This window comes from Aristolochia californica, unplaced genomic scaffold (genome assembly GCF_029961685.1).
Source record: "Aristolochia californica isolate CCGP_79_NKW_82.1479 unplaced genomic scaffold, dmAriCali1.0.hap1 SCAF_13, whole genome shotgun sequence".
In the NCBI taxonomy this organism is placed as follows: domain Eukaryota; kingdom Viridiplantae; phylum Streptophyta; class Magnoliopsida; order Piperales; family Aristolochiaceae; genus Aristolochia; species Aristolochia californica.
Genome location: NW_027181804.1, coordinates 23,115,694 through 23,126,254, shown reverse-complemented (window position 1 = coordinate 23,126,254; position 10,561 = coordinate 23,115,694).

The following is a 10,561-nucleotide window of genomic DNA, read 5'->3' as shown; positions in this document are numbered from 1 at the left end:
CATCAAGAAAGGAAAAGAGACAATTTTTATCTGACATGTTGGAGATACAAAGCATAAGGGAAGTGAAGGATTGTACATACTCTCTAATGGTGTCTTTCTGTGTCAATGCACGAAGTCCCTTCCTTGCTTGGTACTCGACATCTTCCAAAAAGAACTGCCTCTACAGCTCCCTCTTGAAATCGTCCCAAGTGTGGATTGGGTCCTCTCCCTCTTGCTCATCTCCCATGCGTCTTCTCCACCAGAGTATAACATCATCAGATAAGAACATGACAATAGTACTAACCTTAGCTTGTTCGTCTGATAGCTTGTTTGCATGAAAATACTTCTCCACTTACCATAAAAAATTATCTATGACCTTTGGATATGTTTTGCCGATAAAAGACTTAGGTTCAGGTACCTTTATCTTGGCGTTCCCTTGGGTGTTGCCTCCACTTGCAAGAGCACGTTCATGGAGAGAGAACTGTGCGCACAAATCATCCATCCTTGCGCTCATCTCTTGCATAGCTTCCTTGAGATCAACACGCATCACAGCTAGTGAAGTCCTCACGTCTTCTTCCAAGCCATAGAGCCATTCCGGGCTTGGATATCTTTCTTCCAGTGCTTGCCTAATGCCCTCCTCGACTTGTCTGGACAGAAGGTCCTCTGAAGTCGCTTGGAGGCGCATAAGACCAGAAAGACGATCTTCAATGGAAAGAAATTGGTTTTCGAAGTCACTTACCAATTGTCTTGCTCTTGAAGCGTCTTCCCCACTTGTTGAAGCCATTGATTGCAACAAACACTTTGATACCAGTTTGTCATGAGGTCAAATGAGCCTAAACTCACTTAGGCTAGAGGAACTCCAACTCCCGTGAAGGCCTACCTTTAATCTGTCAAAGGTAGTACAACCTCTCACCCCTTAGATCAATGTTGCAAACTCCTTCCTCTCAAATGAAGTACGAGCAATGAAAAGGTAGAAAGATAATGGAATTGGGAGAGAAAGTAACTTTGTATTAATGCTAGAAAATATTACAAGGAGTGGTTGTCTAAGGTGGAAGGCCAACACTCTACAAAAACTCTCCCTCACGTCTATGCTTTACAAGCTATCTGAAATCATACAAGGGTAGTCAGCCATGGAATTTATAGGTTTCGACCTCTCCCTTCTCTCATGCTTCCGTCCAATGAGAGCAAAGATTATCCCTTATTAAAAAATGTCTCCTTGATTTTATTCTCCCTTATCAAATCCCTTGATTTGCTCCCTATCCAAATCCCTTGATTTGCTCTTTTTTTAACTCAATCTTGTATGTGGACGTCTTAGGTGTCTCCATTCGTTTGCCCGCTCAGTCAGTGTTCAAATGAGTCCTAGTTGTCATAGGGAACGTATGGGAGTGGCTGAAGAGGAATCTCTCCCGAAATGGTAACCTCCCAGATTTTGCCACTTTGCATGCGCACGCACGCGCGCGTTGCGGGACCAGCATGGCAACCCCAAATGCGCTGGGCTCCCGCGTTGTTGCCTCATGCGCTTGCGCGCCCACAGCTTTCACGCCGCACGCGCATTTCAGCTTCGGCAACTCCATATTCATCCTTCAGCGCGAGGCGCCTTCGTGCAACCCCAAACGCCAATGCGCCCTCTCCCTGGGCCGTGCGCGCCCGCGTTTTGCTTGTTGTGCGCCGCACGTGCGTCTGTTGCGTTTTCGATTTCTGTCTCTAGCGGCTGTTGGGGCCATTGCGCGTCTTGGTGCTCGGCTATCCGTCTGGCCAACTCTAGTGCGTCTTGTTCCTCGGCAGTTGTGGTCAGGTTGGTCATATGCGTGCACCCCTTTGGGCCATGCCTTTGCACTTAGTCTTGGCCATCGCTGTTGTTGTTGTGCTTTGGACTCGCATAGTCTTCCTCCTTAGTGTCTGGCGACACCATGGCTTCGTCCTCCGTATCACTTATGCTCAATACATGGACTAAGCAAATTTGAACCCCTCATGGTCTAAACGCCCCATTGTCTTGCCTATAAAATTCTTAAACACAACATAGTCTTTGCCCTTAGTCTTTGCCCTTCAGCAGGTGTTTTGCCCTGCATGTCCTGCTATTTGGTATTTTAACTTCAATTTCAGTTTACACAACATCAACTGTAATTAGCTCGTGCTATTGGCGAAGTTGAAAAGATCATTTCCTTGTTTTTGGCTTTGATAGTTACAATTGATTGTTAAGTATTGCTCTAGACGGTCACAATCTCCGTGGAATTGTCTGCAATGGTCTTCCGATCATGTGAATAGGAAGAAGAAAATGACCAGAGAGAATACGAGAAAACTCGGTGATTGAAGACGACGAATCCAATTAAAAGTGGTGGAGTAAAAAGAAACGACAGGGCCGCTGATGGTTAGCCGGGGTAGGGACCAAGCTCTTTAATGGGCATTAACAGCGTCATAATGTGGCACACAGATGTCGAAAGCCTTAAATTGGACAGCCACGTGTTCCCTGACAAGCATCAATGGGCTAGGAGACGCTAGTAGTACTGGATTGCTTAAATGCCGAAGGTGGAGGAGAACAATTGACCAGGTGGTCCTGATCAGTACAAACCGAAATCTGTTGGATTTGTATAATTATGCGATTACGGGAAAAAGTATGCTTAAATATCCATGAAGATCTTACAGATAAAATTGGGTACGTACCCATATAACGGGGTGTTAGTGACGTGAGGGTCAAGTAAAATGAAGTGATTACACTCACTTGACCCCGAATGCATTAGTGCACACACGGAAGGCAAATTTAAGTGGATGAACTTATTCATTCACTTGAACTCGTTCCTGGTTAAGTGGGTGAATTTTCTTGGCATCGTCACTCCCTCCTGTCCTCCCGCTCTCAGCCTCCCTCGTGTTGTTATTAATTTATACTACGTAAAAATCTATTTTATGTTATTAATAAAATATTTTATTTATTATTTTTATTATTATATTAAATGAGTGATTCGCTCTCAGCCTCCCTCGTGTTGTTATTAATTTATACTACGTAAAAATCTATTTTATGTTATTAATAAAATATTTTATTTATTATTTTTATTATTATATTAAATGAGTGATTTAAGAGTGATAATTAAAATATAGTTAAAGTAAACATTTGATCATGTATTTTTTTAATTATTCTATTTTTATAATTAATTAGTACACCAATTAATTTTCACATGTAATTATGATATTAATTTAGATTAAACTGTAATCTATCTTAATTTATTACTGAAATATTTTATTTAATAAATTATTATATTAATATATTATAATACTATATTAAATTACTTATTAGGGAGTAACCATATTATAAAAAGTAACTTATTCTCTTGTTTACATTATATTTTTCATTTTGGGTACTAACACAGGAAAATATTTTCTAATGCACTTTACATCTAGTGCTCTAACACTAATATTGATTTTCAGGACTCTATGGATTTCGGTCATGGAGAGAGAGAGAAGAATACGTGAGGCAAAAGAGGAGGAGGAAATTAGGGTTTTGGACTTTTTTTAATTTCCCTCATAAGATATATTTATAGGTATCAAAATTATCAATATTACAAGTATACCCTTCACCCTAATAAGAGTGAATAAGAAATATAAACTAATTACACACCAAACAAAAATCAAACACAGCTATAAAATTGTTGAACAAAGTCTTTGCCCTTCAGCATGTGTTTTCCCCGGCATGTCCTGCTATTTGGTATTTTAACTTCAATTTCGGTTTACACAACATCAACTACAGTTAGCTCGTGCTATTGGCGAAGTTGAAAAGATGTTTTTGGCTTTGATAGTTACAATTGATTGTTAAGTATTGCTCTAGACGGTCACAATCTCCATGGCACTGTCTGCAATGGTCTTCCGATCAAGTGAATAGGAAGAAGAAGATGACCAGAGAGAATAGAAGAGTTGAACTAACGAGAAGACTCGGTCATTGAAGACGACGATTCCAATTAAAAGTGGTGGAGTAAAAAGAACGGACAGGGCCGCTGATGGTTAGCCGGGGTAGGGACAAAGCTCTTTAATGGGCATTAACAGCGTCATAGTGTGGCACACGGATGCAGAAAGCCTTCAATTGGACAGCCAGGTGTTCCCTGACAAGCATCAATGTGGCTCGAAGACGCTAGTAGTACTGCATTGCTTAAATGCCGAAGGTGGTCCTGATCATAACAAACCGAAATCTGTTTGATTTGTATAATTATGGCAAGCGATTACGGGAAAAGTATGCTTTAAATATTCACGAAGGTAACGAAAAAAACGAGGAGACAAAAACACAAAGTAGGAGAAAAGAACAAGAAGAGATAACACATTTGGAGACATAGAGAGAGGAGATGATTGTAGGGATGAATTTGAGCGAGAATAAGAAGGACTTAATGATCAACCTCTATTATAGTTGTTTATGTTAATAAAATTATTTTTTTGGTTTGAGACGGGATGAGCCAAACGCAGAGAACTCTGGTGAAGTTTACAGAATTTGATTGAATGGATAGAGGTAAGATTTTTGGACTTCTGTTTAATTCTTATTCAATGAATTTTGTACTGTTATTTAGAAATTTATGATAGGCTAACAGTTGGTATCAGAGAAGACCTCTGATCCTTTGCATCGGTTCCATTTGAGCCTTAATGTAAATGCTCTGTTTTTGCTCTCTGTTTACATAAATTTTACGCTCTCTGCATGCGAGAGAGTGGGCTCTCGCATCAGCGATGAATAGCGTAGGAAGTTGACACCTGCACCGACGATCATTCCGAACGGTTTTCCGACGTTGACATCGAACAGAATAGCACCACTGACTACTCGTTGTAAGCTCTCTGTGAGCTCACCACGGCGACAGTCCACGATTCTCTCTGGCGTCGCAATAACATGTCGGAGCCGGCGCTGGCGACATTTCTAATAGGTTTGCCGGCGAACAAATTTTCTGTGCGCGGTCGAAGGTTGAAGAGGACCTCCCGCACAGAAAAAATAAAATTAAAGTTGTAAGGTTTATTTGTAAATAAGTGTTGAGTCAACTCGTCATTCCAACGCGGCAACCGAGTCACAAGCTGAGGCGACTCAGTGTAAATAAAAAAATAAAAAAAAGGGTTCGAGTTGACTTGGACGGGTTGAGTTGGCTAACCGCTTAGAATCGCTGAGGAGAATCGTCGAAGAGGACCGAGTCGACTCGGTTCTCAAAACTAATTTTTTTGCGCCGGCGGGATTTGAACCCGTGCGCAACCACTAAACTCGGCGTCGTATGTCTTATTTGTTGAAATTTAGACATATAATTTCAGTAATGTGTTTTTTTAATGCATTTTTTACATATAGTTAAATGCATTAAATTAAAGTTATGCATAATATTATAGTTTTAAAATTATGCATATATATGAGAATATTTGTGCAGCATGCTTACTTGTTAGTGTTGGTTAAGTTTATGCAATTTATATATTCTCAAGAAAAAATTTCGCCTTATGCAATTTAATGTCTAGTGATCCATATAATTTTTTATTAATTAGAGAGTAGCCACAACATCTTTAATTGCATAAAAAATTATATATATTATGATTAGGATCACATAAAGTATATTTTAGACATTAATTGTAACTAATTTGACTTAATATAATAAATTTTATCCCACATGAATTTTTATTGTATTTGAGTTTATTAGTTAGGATAAAATATCAAATTATTCATAATTTACCCACAGGAATTATGATTTCATAAATAATTTGATAGTTTTATCATAAAGTTTAATCCTAAAGAATAATGAATCTGCTTGAATTAAAAATTTTAGCCCACAAACATTTTTTTATGTCAATAGATTCAATTTTTAAGCATGATTTACATTGGTAAAGCATGATATTGATTCAAGCCTCGATTTTAACATAAGCATGTCATTTGTAATTTTATGCAGTTCTACAACCTGTCAATTTCTCTAATATTCGTTGTGAAATCCCTGATCTTAAGGGAGATAACTATAAGGTATGGAGGAAGAGAATTCTTCTTCATTTAGGGTGGATGGATATTGACTATGCTATTAGGAAAGATGAACCACCAGCAATAACTAATACCAGCATTGCAGCTGACATCGCGCTTTATGAACTATGGGAGTGATCTAATCGCCTCAGCATGATGTTCATTAAAACGAGAATTTCTGCTGGTATTCGTGGTTCCGTCAACCAACATGGAAAGGTCAAAGACTTGCTAAAAGCCATTAATGAGCAATTTGTCACTTCAAACAAGGCTCGAACAAGCACCCTAATTATGAAACTCTCATCCCTCCGGCTCACCAGTATACAAAGTGTGTGCGAGCACATCATGCAAATGAGGGATATTGCGGCACAATTGAAGAAACTCGAGGTTGATATGTCGGAATCTTTCCTAGTGCACTACATCCTTAATACCCTTCTGCACCAATATGGACCCTTCAAAATATCCTACAACACACATAAGGATAAATGGTCAATTAATGAACTTTTGACCATGTGTGTTTAAGAAGAAGGGAGACTAGTGATGGAACAAGGAGAAAGTGTCATGCTGGCAACACATGGAAAGGAAAAACAACAAGCCAAACTGAAAGGGAAGGGTAGCTGGAACAAGAAGTATTCCAAGTATTTTTTCTGTAAAAAGAAGGGACACACGAAGAAGGAATGCGCCAAGTTTCAGAAATGACTTGCTGACAAAGGTAAACCAACCTCATTTGTTTGTTATGAATCTAATATGGTTAATGTTAATATTACACACATGGTGGATTGATTTTAGATCAACAGTCCACATCTCGAATTCCTTGCAGGGTTTGCATAACCTAAGGAAACTAGTGGGAAGTGAGCATAACATCTTCTCAGGAGACAAAATGAGTTCACATGTGGAAGCAAGAGGAACTTACTTTTTAATTTTAAGTTGTGGGTTTGTTTTAAAATTAGATAAGACCTTTATTGTTCCAAGTTTTTCTAGGAACTTGATTTCTGTTTAAAGACTTGTACCTTATGGTTATTCCTTTACTTTTTCAGACTCACATATCAGTTTATTTTATAAGTCTGATTGTGTTGGGAATGGTATTTTGTCTGATGGTCTTTATCGCTTAAATTTACAAAACAATGCCACTTATGATTCAATGCATGTTCATACTGGTACTAAAAGAAGTGTTATTAATGAGGATTCCTCTACATTGTAGCACCAAAGTTTAGGTCATATCTCCATGGAAAGGATTAAGAGATTAGTAAATGAAGGAGTATTTAATACTTTGGATTTTACTGATTTTGAGACTTGTATAGACTGCATTAAGGGAAAGCAGAGTAACAAGTCAAAGAAAGGTGCCCATAGGAGTTCAGCCATATTAGAAATCATACATACTGATATATGTAGTCCAGACATAGACTCATATGGTTAGAAATATTTCATCTCTTTTATAGATGATTATTCACGATATATGTATCTCTACATGCTTTCTCACAAGCATGAAGCATTGGATGCCTTTAAGATCTTTAAGGCCGAAGTAGAGACACAATGTGGTAAGAAAATTAAGATCGTGAGATCAGATAGAGGTTGAGAATACTATTGTAGATACACATAGAATGAACAACCACCTGGGCCATTTGCAAAGTTTCTTCAAGAACATGGGATTGTGGCCCAATATACCATGCCTGGCTCTCCAGACCACAATGGTGTAGCATAAAGAAGAAGCCGAACATTATTAGACATGGTGCGGGGTATGCGTAACAACTCCAATCTTCTTAAATCCTTGTGGGCTGAAGCACTTAAATGGCAATGCATATATTAAATCGAGTTCCAACCAAGGATGTTCCTAAAACGCCATTTGAATCATGGAAAGGTTGGAAACCGAGTTTGTGACATATGCGCGTTTGGGGATGCCTGTTTGAAGTGAGAATTCATAATCCACAAGAGAAGAAGCTGGACACTAGGACTATTAGTGGGTATTTCATTGGATATGCTGAAAGGTCCAAAGGTTACAGTTTTTATTGTCCATCTCACAGCATTAGGATTGTGGAATCAAGAAATGCAAAGTTTATTGAAAATGACTTGATTAGTTGGAGCAATCCAACTCGGAACATAGTTTCTAAGAAGGATCTTTTAGACTGTCAGCCTTCTACCTCAAGTGAAAGATTGGTTATAGTTTACAATACCCCTCCAATACAAACTGGTGTTGAACAACCATTCATTTAAGTTTCTCAAAATGCTAATGACATTCCAGCAGATCAGGTAGTTCAAAAGTTGCCAAACACTTTTGAACAACTAGTTGAACCACATACTTCTCAGGAAAATTATGGTTCAACATTAAGAAGATCTACTAGACTCATGAGATCAACAATTCCTGATGATTATATTGTGTATTTGCAAGAATCTGACATTGGAGCTGCAAATGATCCCAAGTATTTTTCAGAAGTTATGAGTTGCAAAGAATCAGAATTATGGCACAATGCCATGAAGGAAGAAATGAATTCATTGAAGAATAACGGAGTCTGGGATCTTGTTGAGTTGCCTAGTGGATTTAAAGCCATTGGATATAAATGGGTCTTTAAAACAAAGAAATACTCATTAGGCAACATTGAGCGATACAAGGCAAGACTGGCTACTAAGGGATTCACTCAGAAAGAAGGAATCCATTACAAGGAAAAAATTTCTCTTGTATCTAAGAAAGATTCCTTGCACATTATTTTGGCATTAGTAACCCATTTTGACTTAGAATTGTAACAAATAGATGTGAAAACGGCATTTCTCAATGGAGATCTAGAGGAGAAAGTTTACATGAAACAACTTGAAGGATTCCCCTCTAGTGATGGTGAGCAATTGGTTTGCAAGCTAAAAAAATCAATATATGGATTAAAACAAACATCCCACCAATGGTATTTGAAATTCCATAATGTAATTTCTTCATTCGGTTTTGTGAAAAGCATTATGGATCAATGTATATACCAGAAGGTCAGTGGGAGTAAAATCTATTTTCTTGTTTTATATGTGGATGGCATTTTGCTAACAACCAATGATAAAAGTTTTCTACATGAGGTGAAACAATTTCGATATGAAGGATATGGGTGAGGCATCTTATGTTATTGGCATTAAGATTCATAGAGACAGATTTTGAGGTATCTTAGGTCTGTCTTAGGAAACCTGTATTAATAAAGTATTAGAGAGATTTCGGATGAAGGATTGTTCACCAAGTGTAGCTCCCATTGTGAAGGGTGATAGGTTCAATTTGAACCAATTCCCAAAGAACGACTTTGAAAGGGAACAAATGAAAGACTTTCCATATGCTTCTACTGTCAGAAGTCTGATGTATGTTCAAGTCTTCACAATACTTGATATTGCATTTGCTGTTGAAATGTTGGGGCGATATTAGAGTAATCTCGGGTTTGACCACTGAAGAGCTGTAAAGAAAGTAATGAGGTACCTTCGAGGAACCAAATACTACATGAATAATCTAGAAGTCATTGGTTACTTAGATTCTTATTTTGCTGACTGTATTGATTCTCGCAAATCAACATCAGGATACATTTCCTTAATGGCCAGTAGAGCAATATCATGGAGGAGTGCCAAACAGACTTGACTGCCACGTCGACTATGGAAGCCGAGCTAATTTCCTGTTTTGAGGCTACTTCACATGGTGTATGGCATAAGAGTTTCATTTCTGGGCTTATAATTATGGATTCTATCTCTAGGCCATTGAGAATGTATTGTGATAATTCAGCTGTTGTTTTTATGGCCAAGAACAACAATAGTGGAAGTCGAAGTAAACACATTGACATAAAGTATTTGGCCATAAGAGATCGTATTCAAGAAAAGAAAGTGGTCATTGAGCACATAAGCACAATGATAGTTGATCCTTTGACTAAGGGCATGCCATTGTTTAAACTCAAGGATCATGTTGTGAATATGGGACTTAGTTCTATTATGTAATTTTTCATTGTATGAAAAATGTTATTTTAATGAAATTCTTAATTATCGTTATGTTTTTTCTCATATTTAAGTGCACTTTAATTTTGAGAAAATCATCTGTGTTGGACCAAGAATAAACATAGGGTTTATTCATAAAGTATAAGAAATAAATACATTGTAATACATGGAAGGTAATACTCGTTATCAGAGGACCTATCGCCATGATTCATGTATTTATGACTTAAATGCATATTATCAATGGGATTCAGATTACACTAAAAGTGTGGACCAAGTGGGAGAATGTTAACTATAGAGGTTGGTCCAACTTCCTTTAAGTTTCGGAAGCAATTGGCCAATGTCTTTCATGGAGAACGTGGTGGCGTTTCGGAAGACCACGTTCCCACGTCCATGGAGGCTTAAGACCCACATCTTCCCATCGGCAGTTACAGAAGCCGATAAGCTTGATGGGAGTTTGACTTATAAATAGAGGTTTGGTCCCCAATCTCGTTCACTTGTACAAACCTTCAGTTTACACCATCACAGAGAGTGATCAGAGAGCGGAAGAGCCAGACGCAGAAAACTCCGGTGAAGTTTTCGGAATTTAATCGAATGGATAGAGGTAAGGTTTTTGGACTTCTGTTTAATTCTTATTCAATGAATTTCGTACTGTTATTTAGAAATTCATGATAGGCTAACAACGATTAGCTGGGGATCTCTTCT